The 17,275-nt window shown below is 39.8% G+C and overlaps 1 long non-coding RNA gene across 1 annotated transcript; it reads right to left on the reverse strand.

Annotated features, from left to right (window-relative positions):
* Nucleotides 1–3,862: 3,862 nt before the first annotated feature.
* Nucleotides 3,863–17,266, reverse strand: LOC121135833. Its single transcript, XR_005872954.1, has 3 exons — nucleotides 15,670–17,266; nucleotides 4,371–4,417; nucleotides 3,863–3,949 (listed from the first exon to the last, which is right to left on the reverse strand). It is a non-coding gene; the product is annotated as an uncharacterized LOC121135833 (long non-coding RNA).
* Nucleotides 17,267–17,275: the final 9 nt, after the last annotated feature.

Genomic DNA, 17,275 nt, shown 5'->3' on the forward strand with positions numbered 1-17,275 from the left:
AACAAATAGAAGATAATTCTGTTTCTCACCCAGGAGAAAATTAAGGATACCTTATGAAGTAAGGAAAAGGCACATATATAATTGTCTAAGCTTATTAGTTATGACAACCAAAACAATGAATACAAACCCTCTACTGCAGTGCATTTGCTCTGAATTTAGCTTTTGCTATGCATACAGAAATGAAGATGGGCATGGATTTATAATAGGTCATTTACAGCCACCAGCCACTACATAAAGAGACTATAAATACTTCCAGTATTGAAAGATAAGATGGCCTACACTCCTATTGAAACGAGTTTAGATTAGACAGAGGCCACTCCTGGAACTGGAAATGGAATGTTCCAAGGCAAGATTCTAAAACGGACTTAGCATTATTTTTATGCCATAATTAAAGTAAGGGTCCAATATTCACGATATTGATTTAAAAAGACAAATGTTGTTTTATCATACAAGCAAAAACAATGAAAGGTGGGTGAATAATGAACCAACACTTTTCCACAGAATTGAACTGAATGAAGAATGTAGGCCTAATGGTTTCCGGAAATTCACATACAAATAAGATAAGGTGAGGGTCAGGATCCACTTAAACCCATTAAAATGTCATTGAAGCCACTGATCCACTCTACTTGAGAGGTAATTATACTGTCCGGTGATAAAGAAAAATATTCCTAAAGAAGTTGGTTGACTTAAAGTCCAAGAGTAGCGAATGATTGAGAAGTTTTAATACCAAATGCCTGCTTCTTGTTAATTTTCTAAGTAAAACAGCAGAGTGTATAATGAAGCCATGACATATTAAATAGAAAGAACTGTGTAAAATTCTGAGAGATTCTTTTAATTGATTTAACAAAATCACTTATGGAAGTATTATGTAGTATACTTAAACATGTATTTTTTAATGTTTCTGTCTTATAATATTGATTTTTATATAAATTTATGAATTTAAAATAATAGCTGAGGGTGATGTGTAAAACTGAATACACCCATTTAAACAGGATCTTCAAGCTGGACTTAGTAATCTATAATGCTAGCACACAGATTTGGAGACAGAGGATCATGTATTCAAAGCCATCTTTGGTTATATTGAAAGACCATCCCTCAAAAACAAACAAAATAATTTTAAGAAACAAAAAATGAGAGGGAAAATTATAGTTTTATTTTTTCATATTGCAGATAAGGAATGGGGATCCAGAGTTCTATTCCACAAACAGTGCTGTTATTGTTTAGGAATTTTCAAGTTTCTCTTTTGTAGTAGCCTCTTAGAATAACTGGAATTTAAGCAAGGGCTGCTGAAAATACAGGGACAAGCACCTGTTTCTTTTTTTTTTTTAAAGATTTATTTATGTATTACATATACAGTGTTCTGCCTACATGCCAGAAGAGGACACCAGATTGAATTGTAGATGGTTGTGAGGCACCATGTGGTTGCTGGGAATTGAACTCAGGATCCCTGGAAGAGCAGTCAGTGCTCTTAACCTCTGAGCCATCACCTGTTTCTCTTAATGAGCAAATCTTCCTAGTAAAAACAATTGCCGAGCCTACTGCACAGCCTGTATCTGAGAATGTGCGGAGGGTGTCAGGATTGATGACACAGAGACCCGTAGGTGGCTTCCAGAAGGCTCCTCAAGAAGGCTCTCCTTTATTCCTACCTTGGCTGGTTATTATATACCCTGACACCAGATGTGGAGGTGGGTGGGCTAGAAAGAGGTGGTTAGTCTTTGGAAAAGGTCGAGGTCAGGGCGTTCCCATGGGCGAGCCCTTTTCAGAGACTTATTGCCCCGGGCACTGTATTGTTTTTAGTAAACATGTTTTTAGTAAACATTGTCTTACAGCTGCCTGGTCCCAGGCTGATGGGGAAGTGGGTCTCTGGCCAAGGTCTGTTATCCCCACAACAATAAGCAAAAAGTACAAGGGAGGCTTCTTTTTTTAAACTATTGACAGGAGATTTGAATAGTTTGCTGTTCTTGTTTTATAACTGAGAATCACCCGAAGTTATTGTTGAAGAGTGTAAATATAGAACAATAAGGTAAGCCATGTAGAGCTATCCATAGACATTCAACATATTCAGAAGACAGAAATCAGTGGACACAGAATATGTGGGTATGAGATCGGGAGAAGCCAGTACCTGGGAGGAGGCACCAGGCACTCCTGAACTACATGGGGCAAACACCCTTCACGGCAAAACTTGAGGGACTTATTTATTAATCTATTCCTTCCCACAACTGACTACAGAATATTTGCCGGTCAGTCTCGTTTATTTAATAGACATGTTTATGTATTTATTTTACATCCCAGCTGCAGTCCTCCTTCCAGTCCCTTCCCCCACCTATGACTCTGTTCTCACCCCAGAATCCACTCCTCCTCCTTTTCTGTTTAGGAAAGGGCAGGTCTCCCATGAGTATCAACAAAAGATAGCATATCAGGTTGCAATAAGACTAAGCACCTCCCCTTATATTAAGGATGGGCAAGATGACCCAGTATGAGGAGTAGGGTCCTAAAAGCCAGTAACAGAGTCAGACACAGCTCCTGCTCCCACTGTTAGGAGTTCCACAAGAGGACCAAGCTACACAACCGTGATATATATGCAGAGGGCCTAGGTCAGTCCCATGCAGGTTCCCTGATTGTCTGTTTGATCTCTGTGAGCCGCTATGAGCTCAGATTAGTTGATTCTGTGAGTTTTCTTGTCATGCCCTTGACCCCATCTGGATCCTACAGTCCTTTCTCCTCTCTTCAGGGTTCCCAGAACTCTGAGTCTGCATCTGTTTCCATCAGTTGTTGGGTGAAGCCTCTCTGATGACAATTGAGGCAGGCAAAATCTGTTCACAGGAGATGACTACTTCAGGCTATATAACCATCATCACTAGGTATCTTAGCTGGGGTCATCCTTCTAGATTCCTAGGAGATCCCCTTGCACCAGGTCTTTCCCTGAGCCAGAAGTGACCCCTTTCCGGTGGTCTCCTGCAGGACTCACCCATTCTGTGCCCCCCACCCTCATCACTCTTGTACTATCCTCACCTGCCTTCAGTCCACTCATGAAATCTCTTCTATTTTCTCTTTCCAGGGAGATCTGGGTGTCCCCACATGAACCCTCCTTGTTACCTATTCTCTCTAGGGCTGTGGATTATAGTATAGTTACCCTTTATTTTACAGCTAATAATCCACTTATGTGAGTATGTAACATGTTTGTCTTTCTCGTTCTGGATTGCCTCAATTAAGATGATTTTTTTTCTAGTTCCATTCATTTAACTTCAAATTTCCAGGTGTCTTGTTTTCAACAGCTGAGTAAGAATCCATTATGTGGGCTCCTCATCCCCTCCACTGAGCTCCACACTAGGGCCCACAGTCCATTAGCTTTATTAGAGGCCAGAGTGGACCTGGGGACCCCAGGGAAGACACTGCCCACCACCCACTGAACCCCTTAATATCTGTCCAGAAATCCTAGACTGCACCCCCACCCCTGGGCTGCATAGCCTGGCCTATTATTTTGGAAGAAGTCTCTGACAACTCGGCCTTTTTACCCTATTTCATGTTTAATAGCAGTTGCATGTATAGCCACCCAAAAGAGCATCAGCTCTGCCCTGATATTAAGGAAAGCAATTGTTAACCTTCCAGCTCACTGATTTCATACTGAAGCAAAAACTGGTGATTGAATATTGCAGAACCCATAGTTGTGGACCAACATAACTGGATAATCAAAATCCAGTGGGCAATTTAGGCAAGTTAGAAATAAGGAAAAGCCAACATAAATAAATAAATTACCTAGAAGGAGTCTACTTCATGAAACAGGAGACAACAGCCACAAATATAGCACAGGCTTTTTAATTTCAAAAACAATGTTTTGAGACTAAGTTTCATATAATTCAGCCTGGCCTTGAACTCAGTATGTTCTGGAGAATGATCTTGATCTCATCATTTTCCTGCCATCACTTTCCCACGTCTGGAATTACAGGAACTAAAAAATAGAGTGATGAAATAATTTGAAAGAAATACAAAGGATATGAGAAAGAGGAGGAGGAATAGGACGAGGTACAGGAAGAGGAGGATGAAGGAAGGAAGAAGAGGAGAGGGGTGAAGGTGGCAGTAAGAGGGAGAGGAAGAGGAGACTAAATTGAATGCTTGCAGTCATATTAAAATGTGTCCAGTCATCTGCTCATATTGAATAGAACACAATTTAGAAAAGTGAGTTATTTCAAGGAAAACAGAAATAGAAGAGGGATCATATACCCAAAGAATAAAGACTACACAAGAAACACATTGTGGTTGTCCTTGGTTGCTTCTATAATTTGAAAGTAATACCCTAATTACTGATGGCAAGACATGTTGGCTTTTTTTTCATAGTACATAGGACTTGAAGGAATTGAGTTGATACTGACCTGGAAGCCTCCTACCTGAAGAGTAGCTCTCATTGCATATGAAGATGCTGTTAAGGAAAAAAAAAGGCAATTAAAATTTCCACCCAGATTTAAAGCCTATGGACCTCAGGAATGACCAGTACAACAAGATATACCCAAGGACATAATAGTGGTTCTTATACTTTGATTAAACCAATAACTATTTAATTAGAGATGAGTACTGCTCAATAGTAGAAAATGCATGCCTTATTTTCAATTACCTCTGGACAATAGAGGAGAGCTTTCCTAAACCAATTATATCCCCAATGGATATATGATATCCATTCATATATTCAGGGATGTGTGTGTGTGTATGCGTGCATGTGTGTGAGAATTACATATACATTTCTTACTTTTCATCAAAGAAGCTTATTTTCACAGCAGACAGAAACCAATTCAGAATCCTCAGGAGTGAAAATGCAGAGACCAATACTCTGTGGAATGCCCATTCCCAATGGATATATCCACAACACCTAAGACTCTGGGAACATCTCAGGAAAGGGAAGGTAACACTGTAAGAGCAAGAGCACCAGGGTGCTTGCTGTGAGATAAGGTCTTCTTTATGAAACAGAATGCCATACCCATGAAATCTTAACAATATGGTTGTGTAAACAAAACCCCCGCAGTGACACCAGTTGATACACATTGTGAATCAGGGAAATCTCAAAAGATGGAAGATGGTAATCAATAGTGATGAGAGAGGGCAAGTAATTTTCCCCCAGCAAAGAACCTCCTGATGGGTTATTCAAAACCAAGTGATCAGACCTACAAACACACATATATAACAATAATAAGTAGACTCAGCATATTGTTTTATAGAGACATATTTTAAAAAATCAGTGTTGCAGGTGTTGGTGCTGCCTATTGTAACTGTGGTGTGTTGGCTTCTATGACTCTAGAATTGATAGAATTAGATAATGTAAATGTCTATATGAACCTGTGTATAAACACTATGCAGGGTTCTCCAAAGATGTAGAACCAACAATACATGTACATATGCACACACTTGTATAAACACTTAACACACAATAACATTTGAGAAGCCGGAAATCTAAGGCTCAGAGAGAATGAAGAACTTGTCCAGGCTCACAAAATATTAATTTAGAGTAAGGAGTATGTACCATAAGAAAGAAGATGCAAAACTTCAGAAGTTAAAGTTACAGAATTAACAATAACTAAATTTATCTGACTTCTGTAATAGAACATCATCAAATCAATGGTTTCAACAATGGAAGCATATCCTCTTTATGCCTTAGGTTAGAAGTCTATCCAAGGCGATAACAGGTTGTATTGCCTCTTGTTGAGCAGGGGCTGCTTGCTTGTTTAAACTAGTTAGAGTAACCTCAGTGGTTCCTTGCATTCTGGTAGTCAGCATTTATTGGTTCTTTCTTCACATGACATTCATTTGAAGACACCAATCATGTTGTATTAAGAGGCTGTCTAATGAGAAATTTTAACGTGATTACATATGCAAAAATCTCTATTTCCCCAATAAGGTCTTATCAGAGATCCAAAAGGAGTTAAGAGTTCTGCCATTTCCTCCCCTGCCTCCTCATGTACAGATTTTATCGCATAACCTCCTTTGAGGAATGCAGACATCATCCCAAGGCCATTGAATTCTATGTCAAGGCAAAGGGCCCTTGGCCTCCATAGATACCAGGTCTGTAACTGTGAATGGGAGAGGAGGAGTGGAGTTCCTCAGCACAGAGCTTTGTCTTTCCCTTGATTCAGCCCTGTTTCCGTCCTTCCCTGTAGCTTCCTGTTTTCTTCCTGTTTGAGCTGAGTTAGGTAGGAAGCACTTGCAAACAAAAGCTGTGAACACTGATCAGTGTTCTTTAAGTGTTCAGTGGCTCTTTAAGTCCCAAGGACAAAGATGCCCGAATGCAGCTCTCTGCTTCCAAGTGATGCAAACAAGCTGCACACTATCTGCTTTCACCTCTCCCCCAGTTTGCATCGCGGGAAACAGAACTTTGATCCTTGAAAGACATCCATACTTCAGCCTCAGGACGGAGGCTGTCCGCCAGACTCGAGGGTGCAGGTTGAGCACTGAGAGAGAAAAGAGGCGGTAACTGCTTAGGTAGCTGATGGCATCTATTGACAATGCACGTCAGAAACACCCGGACCGTTGCCATAATGATAAACAAGTTTGTGTCGTCTGCCCTGTAAACTGGAAGGTTCAACAAGAATGAGACCCTACTGGATCTTGATTAGCATTTCCATGATTGTAGAAAGTAGATTTAAATGAAAATTTATGATTGGGGATCTGAATTATACTATGGTGAAACTAACCAATGAAATAATTTTTTTCTAGGCTAAACATAAGGAATGTTCATCTGTCAAAACAGAGAACGTTTGTTGGTGCATAATGATACATAAACTTCAACAATTTATGAACTGGATTATCCAAAGCTTCAGATTATAGAGCATTGTTCAAACTGCCATTGTTTTAGATGTCACAAATGTCTACTTTCTTTGATATAAATACTTTCTTGCATTTTAGTTTGAATACATTCTCCTCATATTTTGGGTTCACTTAAATTATTTCCCTAAATAATAATGTAAGAGGAGACTAGTAAAAGAAGAAATGAATGCAACACATGGGTGAGCATCTAAAGTCCCATTAGTGAAAATGAAATGTTAAACAAAGCACTTTTTGTGTTTGATATAAATATCTCATACATTTAAACCTTCCATATTCCAGGAGTGCATGTGTGTGTGTGTGTGTGTTAAGACAGAGCATATTAAGGGCATACATTCCTTTGAGAATGAACATATCACAGTTTAAACAAGAAGCAGATAGTCTCCAGCGCCAAAGTCTTCAGTGAGTTCTTTATGCACACACAGACAAATGCTAACACCAATAAGCAATAAATGGGTACACGTAGTTAGTGCATACTACAGAAGTGCAGTCAAGACTTTGAAGTGTCTGTGTTGTAATAGGAACATAGTAGATTTTAATATTCTTAGCCACTTTGATTTCAAGAAAGAAATTTTCTTTAAGATCTTGAAAGTAACATTTATCCACCCAAATAAGCATGTATATAAGGTTGTGAAGACTGTGATTTTATAAAGACAAGGAAGAAATTAATTTTGAAAAGGGAAGTTCTTTAGCTAAAATATTACTCCCATGAAGCAATTAAAATATGAGACTTCTAGGATCACAGGTGTGCATATTTACCCTAAGGGACCAGTAGGAAAAATATCCAAAACCACATTTGCCTCTATGGCCACAGAACAGTCACTCTCACCAGGGTTTGCTCTTGTGAAATGACAAATGACATGCTCCCACAGTCACAATGCAGTAATGATACCTTTCTTTCTTGATACACATTATCTAAACAAACTACATAAAATATAAAACATTATTTTGAAGGACTATACTAATAATGGTGATTTATTTCCATGTATTTTTAGACACTGGGGAAACTGGTAAAACTAGTAATTTTCTTGTAGGTCTTTCCTATTTTAAATCACAGTTTCTGAAAATTGATGACAATGTTTAACTTGCAATCTTTTGGGTCAACTGAAGAATTCTTAAAGGAAGAATTTAAAAAATGAATTACTAATGTATTAGATGATTATAGACTTTGTATGAGTTAGTTTGAGTAACACAAATATTAAAATTAAGTAAAGAACTGAGATGGTGACTTTTATAACATATCAATTAAATATAAACATTAATACAATTTTAAAACATAAAAGACTGTGTTTTGTTAAGATTTTAGTAGAAATCTTAAATGAAACAAACCTGAACTTAACTATGAGAATAAATAAATACATATTCAATTTCTAAGGCAGATAATTTCCTTCATTTATATGCCAGGAATTGCTAAGACTTAAAAAAATCTTGTTTTATTTTTAACGCAATATAATTTTCATGAAATCTTTTTTTAAATTTTATGCACAGAAATCAGGCTTATTTTCAGAAAAAAATTTAAGAAAAGAATCTAAAATTAACTTATAGCACTGTAGTAACTGATTGCCAGCTATTAAAGACACTTCAGAATTTTATAAATATTTTACAAAAGCAATATAAACCTCAGGTATGTTCTAAAGGCAGACATACAAAGGAGTTGCCTTTGGTGGTAAAAATGTGAGCTTCAAAACCTGTTACCTGCAATGTCTCTGTTAATTCACAAGTGCTGAAATGCTGTATTATAAAGGATATTGAAATGTTCTACTTAGGTTTCAAAAGTACACAAGACAACCTTAAAACAAATGTTTAGTTTAATTTAGCAGCAGGATGCCAAGTGGTGATGTGTGCTAAACTTAACTTTGCTGCTGACTATCTAATATCCAATAATTATAGTCTATTCTAGAGGATTCAGAACTCAAAAGTTTCAAATAAATGTAACATTAAAAAGACATAGGAACAGAAAAAATACGATTGGAATAAGGAAGAAAACAAAAACTGTTGGCACATTATTGTATTTAATTAGCAAAAAGTCGAGCAACAGTTTTAGTTCATATGCTCAAATAAAACTTCACATCAAGCAGTTCCCTAAACACATTAAGAATTAGAAATAAATGTCACTGTGGTGTGATTGAGCATCCTTTGGGTATATGTCAAAGTATGATACAGCTGGGTCTTGATGTAGATTTCTTGAGAAACCACCATACTGATTTTCAAAGTGGGTGTACAAGTTTGTACTTTCACCAGTAATGGAGAAGTGTTCCCCTTACTCCACATTCTCTCCAACATAAGCTGCCATTAATGTTTTTGATCTTGGCCATTCTGACAGGTATAAGATGGTATCTCAGAGCTGTTTTGATTTTAATTTCCCTAATGGTGAAAGATGTTCAATAATTCCTTTAGTGCCTTTTGGCCATTTGAGATTCCTCTGTTGATAGTTCTCTGTTGAGAACTGACCCTACTTTTAAATTGGATTATTTGGTATTTTTGATGTCTAGTTTCTTGACTTCTTTGTATATTTTGGAGATCAGCCCTCTGTCAGATTTGGGGTTAGTGAAGATGTTTTCCCATTCTGTAGGCAGCCTTTTTGTCTTGTTGACTGTGTCCTTTGCCTTAGAGAAGCTTCTCAGTTTCAGAAGGTACTATTTATTGATTGAAGCTCTCAGAGTTTATGCCACTGATGTCATATTTAGGAAGTGGTCTCCTGTGCAATGCATGCAAGGCTACTTCCCACTTGCTCTTCTAAGAGGTTCAGTGTGGCTGGATTTATGTTGAGATCTTTGATCCATTTGAACTTAAGTTTTGCACATGGGTTTAGATACTGATCTATTTGCATTCTTCTACATGTCAACATTCAGTTATGCCAGCACCATTTGTTGCAGGTGCTTTCTTGTTCATTGTAGCATTATTTGTAATCACCAGAACCTGGAAGCACCCTAGATGCTCCTCAACTGAAGAATGAATAAAAAAAATGACTGTGGGAGCATGTCATTTGTCATACACAATGGAGTACTACTCTTTGTCAAAAAAAAAAAAACAAACAAAAAACAATGGCAACCTGAAATTCGCAGGCAAATGGATAGAACTAGAAGAAACCAGCCTGAGTTAGGTAACCCAGACATAGAAAGACAAACATAGTATGTACTCAATCGTAAGTGGATATTAGTCATAAAGCAAAGGATCACAAGCCTACAGTTCGCAATCCCTGAGAAGCCAGGAACCCAGGAGAACTGTAAGAGATAAATACTTGGACCCTCCCCCCAAGGAAGTGGAAATAGACAAGATTGCCTAAGTAAATTGGGAGCACAGGGAGGGTAGTAATATAGTGGGAATGGGAGAAGGCAGGGTGGGGGTGTGGAATGAGAACATGAGGGACTGGGAGGGTCAAGTGGGGAATGGACATAGAGGAAGAGCAAGGAAAGAAATACCTTGATAGAGAGGGCAATTATGAGATTAAAGTGAAAGCTAGCACTAGGGAAATTCCCAGGAATCTGTAGGAAGGACCCCCCCCAACTAAGAATCTAAGCAATAGTGGAGAGGGTACCTTAAATGCCCTTCCCCTATAATCAGATTAATGATTAGTTTAATTGTCGTCATAGAGTCTTCATCCAGTAACTGATGGAAGCAGATGCAGAGATCCACAGCTAAGCACTGGGCTGAACTCCTGGAGTCCAATTGTAGAGAGGGACAAGCAATGTATGAGCAAAGGGGTCAGACCATGTTGGGGAAACCCACAGAGACAGCTGACCTGAGCAAGTGGGAGCTCACTGACTCCAGACTGACAGCTGGGAAACCTGCATGAAACTAAACTGAGTGACAGATGGAGGGGGTATCATTTTGGACAGGACCAGTGTCCTTCCCCATATCTAGACTGAGCAAGGCATACGATATGATGGAGTTTGGTGACTTACCATAGGAGGCCTCTGAGGAGTGAATAGGGGTGGAATAGGGAGATGATAGGGGGAATGAGAGGACATGAGGGAGAGGGAACTGGAATTGTCATGTAAATTAAGATTTTTTTAGAAGGATTAGAAATAAAAGTCAAATGTGCTTGACATCAGAAATGATATTGCTATTTGGCATAAATAATACTAAGTGATTTGTTTTGCCCAGGATTATAGGAAAGGACTGCACAGAGATCCATATTTGAGGGGTTTACATGAGGATGGTCCCAGGATAGGAAACTGAGAGTGTGTTAAGTCACTGAAGTGTGACAAGGCGTGATGTAGTCAAAACTGAAAAGAAAGTCTCTTGATGCAAATGGAGTTGAGAGGCACCAGCCACAAAGTGAGTGAGAGGGACAGGGAACAGAGAGTGTAAGGGGTTGTATGAGCAACCACCTCCCAGCGGGTGAGCACAAGGGTTTTAGGTAATTCTGTTGACAGTTTGCAGACTGGGTACACTCAATCTTTCTTGACAGTGATGAACTTAGGTCTGGAGGAAACATGCAAGCCTGTTTCTAGATTGCAATTCAATCTATCTTCCCCAGTAACAAATTAGATGTCTAAAAGTAACATAGTGTATTTATGTAACTATGAATGTATTGAATGGATGATGAAATCATTTCCATTATCTTATTTTATATTTGTGTGTTCTTTTACCAGGGGTACATCTTACTGATTTGTTCTTCCCTTCTACACATGTTTCTTGCATTCTAGCTTCCAATTTACCATGTCTGTTTTAGGTATTCCTACCAAATCCAAAGTAGAGTGAGACACTGATTTTTCTCTCAAGCTGTCTGTTCTTTCATAGCAAAGACATACACTCTTTGTATTTGCTAGTCTAGTCTTCAAAACAATAGGATGAGAACCCAAAATAAGCAGAAATCCTCAAGAATCTTAATAAGTGAAGGTACTGGTTTTGGTATAGTACAATCAAATTCCTTATCCCAGGTAGAGGGAGTTTGCTTAAGTCTCTGAACTAGATTTTTTTTTCCAGAGTGGATGTACTTATATCTTCTTGTTATGTTGGTTCTGGAGATTAAAAGTGATCTTTGCATGTGTCTACAGACCTGGTGAATGTCATCTGAATTCCAGATCTGTAAGTATTGTGACTAAAATTAGACCACTTAAACAGTCAATATTTCAAGGTTTCTGCACTCACCACTTTGTCTAGTGGAAACTGCTTCGAGAGAGTCATATGCCATTCATTATAAGAATGCATCTGCCAGGGCAAAAAAAGTTGTTTATGAAACTTAATACTCCTTTCCAGTCAACCATTTAAAGTTCAAGAAGAGTAGGAAATTGGTAAATTCTGAAGATTTCATGGACACGGCTTTGGGACATGTTGGTGGGCTACAGATGGGACTCAGCTAGCCATAACTAGCAGTTCAGCTTTTACTTCTCTAGCTGTCCCTACTCCTCCGTCTCATTCCTCACACCTGACAATCATACCCCCTCCCCCCCCCCCCCGTAGCTACTCAAGGGAAATCCATTTGGGAAAGGGTGAATGAAAGCTGTAACTACAGTAGTTCCATAAAAGCAATTGCTTTCCTTGAAAGACTAAGACCCTGAGTATGTGTGTATATATTTGAGGAAGAAACTTTATTTATAAAGACACCTGCAACTGCAGCCCCAGATGACACACAAACTGCAGGCTCACTGGGATTTTGCCTTGCAGATGCCATAAGGACTAACAAAGAGTTCGCATTTCACCCTATGACCAAAGTGTGAATGCTTACAACATTCTTTTAACACTGCTGCCGGGCACGCATGACATTTTTGCAAGAAAAGAAAAGGGGGAAAAAAAACCAACCTAACAGTCATACTACTGGTGTGCCTTCTCATTCTACTCTCCAAGTGAAATACTCTAAAACATAAACATTGGAGGCAGTAGGCTCTTCCTGTGCTTCAGATGCACACTACTGTGCTGTGGTTAAGACTTTAATAATTCTTAGAGAAATACTGAAAACCTGGGCTTGACATTTTCAGTTACTATTTATTTACCTGTTGTGCTGGAGACTGAACCAGTGGTAGAACTCTACCACTGAGCTGACTACCTTGCCCCTGAACTTTAAATTCCACAAGTAAATATATCTTAATTCAAATTATAATGTCAACAATAAAATTTTCTTTCTGGTGAATCTTTTCCAATAGAAAACTGATACCACTGACGATTCTCCTTCCTCCCCTTGCCCTCCCTCTCCTCCTCTTCCCCTCCTCCTTCTTCTTCCTGCCTCAGATCCTGAAATTAGAAACCATATAGTGTAACATAAGAAAAATATTGACAGCCAGGGCTACACAGAGAAACCCTGTCTTGAAAAACAAAACAGCAACAACATGAAGATAGAAGAAAGAAAGAAAGAAAGAAAGAAAGAAAGAAAGAAAGAAAGAAAGAAAGAAAGGAAGGGAGGGAGGAAGAAAGGGAGGAAGGAAGGGAAAGAAAAAAGACAGGGAAAGAGGGATGGAGAGGAGAAGGAAGGAAGGAAAGAAGGAAGGAAGGAAGGAAGGATGGAAGGAAGGAATGAAAAAGATCAATAGACAGGGACAGAGAAAGACAATGAATTGAGAAAGAAGGTGGGTATATAATCATCCAGATTTAAAAATAAGCAGTTACGGTTTTGATAGAGGAAATACAAAGCCCTTTAGATAGTAATTCCACATACAGATTTCTAAGATAGACTTGTCTGATGGCCCTGGTGTCAGAGCTACTAACATTGGCCAAGGAGACACAGGGGTGATGCAGACAGGTACCCTTTGGTAGTACAGACTTTGAAAAAATAGTGCTCTTCAGGACTTCAAATTGGAACTGTTCTTTTCTGAGACATTTTAATGTGAAAACTAGGGAATTGGTACCTTCCAAATTTACTTGGGTGTTCATTCATTGACTACTTTTTCCCAAAAGCTTCCCAGAGTCAGATATTGGGGTGGGAGCTGAAAGATGAGATAAGCAAAGCAGCCAGCCATTGGAGAGTTCTTATCTCAGACTAAAGGGGGCGATCCTGTCCTGAGACTGCCTCCTGAGTATATCTCAGACTCTCCTCAGACTGCCTCCTCAGACTGCAACCTCAGACTCTCTTCTGAGCATGTCTCAGACTGCCTCCTCAGACTGCCTCTTCTGGGTATATCTCAGACTACCTCCTCAGACTACCTCCTCTGAGTATATCTCAGACTGTCTCCTCAGACTACCTCCTCAGGCATGATCACAGTGCGGATGTGATGGGCGAAGGCTAAGTCTGGGGTCTCGGGACCTCAGATCTCTGCTTGGTTCCAGTTGGGTCACGGAGAGCAGCGTGGGTGTGGATCCTTGGAACTGGACTTTGCGGGTCATGGGTCATCAGTTTCTTTTGTAAGTGACTTCTCCCCGAATAAAATAACCTATGTTTACCAAGCCCCGTGTATCTTAATCTGTGCATCTACAGAACCTCTCTTTTGTCTCCTCTTATATTCCTGTCTCTTCCCAGCCATATCTCTCCTGTCTCCCTCCCTAGTACTTGGATCAAAGGCATGGGATCCCAAGTGCTTGGATCACCTTTGTTTGAGCTGTTTCTCTTTTAGACAGATACTATCTCAAGTAGCCCAGGATGGCCTTGAACTCACACAATCTGTCTGCCTCTGTCTTTCAAATGCTGGGATGAAAGGTGTGTGCCACCACTGCCTGGCCTCTACAGCTAACTAATGTGTCTAGCTCTGTGCTCTGATCCTCAGGCAAGCTTTATTTGTTAGATCATAAACAAAATATCACCACAGCTTCCAAAATTAGTTAATGTGATTTCCCATCTGTAAGGAAAGAGTCCAGGTTATGGCCTAAAAAGAGTGGTTTTCACCTGAATGCTGCCTTGTGAAAGAGTTTCAGGCTCCTGAGCAGTTTGGGGGAAATCTCAGAGACACCTAATGTGACTCCAAACAGTTTACTCTATTGTTTCCTGTTCAGGTAAGTCTGAGCACTGATTATGTCCTTGGCCTTGAACTTTTGTTGGCTAATGCCTACCAGCATTTTATGACTCATTTAGAGGTGTGGCCAAACTACACATGTCCCAGGGCTGAGTAAATACCATTAAATCTCAGGAGCACATTGAAAAGGATTTACCAAGCCTGGATAAAGAGGATCTTGGTCATGTTTCACAGGCTCTGATTACATCTAAGCATTTGTCACAGTCTCCAAAGTCTCATGAGTAGGCATGAAAGAATGACCTAATTCTCTGGGATTTTGTAAACCTACTTTTGAATTAAGACACCCAACTAAATCACTGTTTGGCCACAGAAACCTTGTGGTTTGTCTTGATTCCTTGAAACTTAAAGATAACATGTATAAGAAAATTCTGCTTTGCATGAGTTGGTGCATTAATTGGTGTCAAATAGCTTCACTTTTCTCAATTGATAATTCAATTATGTTTCTAGTGATTTGATTTGTGTTGCATCATATATTTGAGGACCCTGATTCCATTTTTGTTTATATCCACATAAAAACAACTGGGCAAGGTATATGTATGATCTTAGTTTGTGAAGTACATCAAGCAAGCATAGTGCTTATTTCTGATTGATTTTTAATATACACAGATGTTTCTGACTTGTTTTATAAACCTTGATCAAGGAGCTGCTCAAATTTTTATTACATGTTCTAAAACAGTTAAATCCATTCTACATTGATTTTTAAAATGTAACACATCTATTAAATAGATGCTTTTCCCCAATTAATCTCATATACGTTTGAAGATAATTCTTGGAATATTGTCTTCAACTTCTTGAATTCAGTTTATCAATGTATAAAGAAGTACATTTAAATAATTTTACTATTATTGTCAAATGATAGCTGTATTTACTGGACAGTGTGGTGGTATGACTTGTGAATATAATAAGGAGCAATTGCTAAATATCCTTTAATATTTGGAGGTGACAATGTCAGAATTCAGGTATTAGCTATACTCACCACATTGTGCTATGGAATTTAAAACAGAATCCAAACCATTCATCCAATTTGATTGATGTCCATCATCTCCCTGCCTCTGGATCCCACCTTTCTCATCTCTGCTCCTCTGAGAAAATCGTTTCCATGTTTACAGATAAATGAAGACAGGGCATTTGTCTTTTTACTTTATCCTATTCCGCACACCCTCCCATTCCAACCATGTTTGTACAAAGGACTTTTCTTCCTCCTTAAGTCTGGGGAGCATGTACAGTTGAATTTGTGATTGTGGTGTTCAAAATACATGCACATTTCCTAGGTTGGTTCAGTTTGCCTCTGGCACCTGGACTGGCATGGCTACTGTAAATACTCCTGCAAGGAGTGTGGGAACACAAACATGTAGACCAGCTGACCGCAGATACTTCAGGAAAATGCTCAGAGGACGTTTAGTTATCTCCCAAGTGTGCATCCAGGCGAGAGGTGTTCCTTCTGTCTTCTTGGTATTAATCTTGAAACAGCTGTGAGGTGACACCTAGAGCTCTTCATTGGGAAGACTCACGTGATGAGTGACATGGGACACGTCCCGGCATCTCTTGCCTGTTCATATATGTTCTTTCGATCAAATCTACTCAGGTCCCTGGTTCAGTGGATACAGACACAGTGTACTTTGATATTCTCCATCACTCTGACAAAGTCTCCTTCCTAGGCCCTAGTGAGCAGTGAGACTCCTCGGTACCCTTGGAGGTGTTTCCCGTCCCAGTTTTGGAAAGCATTTAAAGATTCTACTTCGTTTAGTTAGGTGAAGTACTTAAGCTGCAAACAAATTGCACTCAAGGTTCCCTCACACACTGACACCTACTGGGCTGAAGTGCACAGTGACTTCTAAGCAAGCCCGGCTCACTTTACAGGGAGTGAAAGTCTTTTCTTTTGATGTTCAACCGTTTAATTCAATATGGCCAGGAGAAGTAATTCGCTCCCCCTCCCCGCCCCCGCCCCGCACCATTAAAGTCAGTTCCACAGTTTAACGACTTTTCCTGAAAGCAGGACTGGTGCGTAGATTTATGAGCCCCAGCGTTGGCACGACTGAAAACAGCATTCTTGAAAACAAAACAAAGACAGACAAACAAACAACCCGAAAAGAAAGATGGAATTCTCTACCACTCTGTTTTGGGAGTGTCCGGGAGAGGAAGGTGCTAGATATGATTCGGAGTGGAAAGGTCAGCTTAATTACTGACTCGGGGACTTTAGGTGAACGCAATAGGAAACAATGCTCAGGCAAGGTTACCCTTCTGAGAGAAGAGAGTAGGTTTCTCTCCGCTGGCTTTAGAAATTTTGCTGCAGGGTTAAGACAAGATCCTTGCCAGTTTAAAAACGGTAACTCTTTGCCTTAAAAGGATGCAGGGATCCTTCATCTGGCAAAACGTTGCTTTGCGCTTGGATATTTACAGCCCAGCCAAGCCTGCAAGCTCGCCGTGAGCAGCGCGTAGCCAAGCGAGCGTCCGCTGTGAGAGGCAGCGTTGCGGGGCAGGGTCTAGCCTGCGGCGGCGCCTGGCCGCTCCGAGCCAGCCTGCGCTCCGCCCTCCCTCCGGCTCCCTGCCACCCGCCGCCGGGCGCTCCCTGGGTGGGGCGG

Source organism: Mesocricetus auratus, unplaced genomic scaffold, assembly GCF_017639785.1.
Source record: "Mesocricetus auratus isolate SY011 unplaced genomic scaffold, BCM_Maur_2.0 Super-Scaffold_100043, whole genome shotgun sequence".
NCBI lineage: Eukaryota > Metazoa > Chordata > Mammalia > Rodentia > Cricetidae > Mesocricetus > Mesocricetus auratus.